The sequence below is a fragment of the Leptonychotes weddellii genome, chromosome X, assembly GCF_054177405.1.
Source record: "Leptonychotes weddellii isolate Sample4059 chromosome X, ASM5417740v2, whole genome shotgun sequence".
Taxonomy (NCBI): Eukaryota; Metazoa; Chordata; class Mammalia; order Carnivora; family Phocidae; genus Leptonychotes; species Leptonychotes weddellii.
The window spans coordinates 51104326-51106087 of NC_138385.1; the positions used below are offsets into that span (position 1 = coordinate 51104326).

General features: G+C 36.0%; 1 pseudogene; it reads right to left on the reverse strand.

The window, feature by feature from the left end:
• Positions 1 to 232: 232 nt before the first annotated feature.
• LOC102729679 (histone H3.3C-like) lies at positions 233 to 1452 on the reverse strand (annotated as a pseudogene).
• Positions 1453 to 1762: the final 310 nt, after the last annotated feature.

Below are 1762 nucleotides of genomic sequence, written 5' to 3' on the forward strand. Positions count from 1 at the left end.
ACAGCTTTGTAATATACTTTGAAATCTGGGGTTGTGGTACCTCCAGCTTTGTTCTTTTTTTTCCCCAAGATTCATTTGGTTATTTGGGGTCTCTTGTGCTTCCATACAAATTTTAGGATTATTTGTTCTAATTTTGTGGAAAATGCTATTGGTATTTTGATCAAGATTGAACTGAATCTGTAGATTGCTTTGGGTAGTATGGATATTTTAGCAATATTAATTCTTTCAATCCATGATCATGGACTATCTTTGCATTTATTTGTGTCATCTTTATTTTTTTTAAATTTTTTTATAGTTTAATGTATTTTAATAACAAACTTACAGGAACAGCACAGAAGACAAACAACATTAAAAACATGTACTTGCATGTAGGACAACTCAGAAAAGTATAACGAATGGATGGATCTACTGTATGATAAAAATGCTACAAACACTGTTTAGTTGCCATCAATAAGAAATTTACTTGTTTTTAAAAAATCCAAATGCTGGCATTGTCCAGAAAAATTTAACAGGCTTATTTATAAATGTTATAAAGCTGAACTACTGAAACGTGTTCACTTAAACATTTTGACTTGCATTAATGCTTTATGTCCCCACATTTATATTAAAAATTCATACACAAATGGAAATGGAAAAACTGCCAATACCTGATTTCTGCCCCCTATTTTTCCACTTGCAATCATATACTTAGGTACCTTTTGACCCCATGGGAAAAAAAATATCTAACGTTCAGAACTACCAATAACAGGAAGAAGAAATTTTTTTTTTTTTTTTTTTTAAGAATGAAATGTTTTCCATCATAGTTGATTCTTAAGCACGTTCTCCACGTATGCGGTGCACTAGCTGGATGTCTTTTGGCATAATTGTGACACGTTTGGCATGGCTAGCACACAAGTTGGTGTCTTCAAAGAGGCCCACCAGATAGGCCTCGCTTGCCTCCTGCAAAGCACCAATAGCTGCACTCTGGAAGCACAGATCTGTTTTGAAGTCCTGAGCAATTTCTTGCACCAGACGCTGGAAAGGAAGTTTGAGGATCAAAAAGTTCAGTGGACTTCTGATAACATCTAATTTTACAGAGTGCCACAGTACCAGGCCTGTAACGATGAGGTTTCTTCACCCCTCCAGTAAGGGGCGCACTCTTGCGAGTGACTTTTGTAGCCAGTTTCTTCCTCGGTGCTTTACTACCAGTCGATTTGTGGGAAGTCCGCTTTGTATGAGCCATGGTACAGAAACCTCCTTACTTACCCCACTTCTCCTTTGCTGGAGCTTGGTCAGCTAGAGGCGGTGCTGGTATTGGCGAGCGGCGGCGTGATGAGGCGGCTATTTGTGTCATCTTTAATTTTTCATCAGTGTCACAGTTTTCAGAGTACAGGTCTTTTACATTCTTGGTTAAATTTATTCCCAGGTTTTTTATTATTTTTGATGCAATTGTAAATGGAATTGTTTTCTTAATTTCTTTTTCTGATGGTTCATTGTTAGTGCATAGAAATGTAACAGATTTCTGTGTATTAATTTTGTATCCTGAAACTTTACTGAATTTATTTATTGTAATAGTTTTTATGTGAATTCTTTAGGGTTTTCTATACATATTGCTATATCATCTGGAAATAGTGAGTTTTACTTCTTCCTTACCAATCTGGTTGCATCTTATTTGTTTTTTGTTTGTTTGTTTAGTTAATATATTTGTTTTTAGGGGCACGTGGGTGGCTCAGTCATTAAGCATCTGCCTTTGGCTCAAGTCATGATCCCAGAGTCCTAGGAT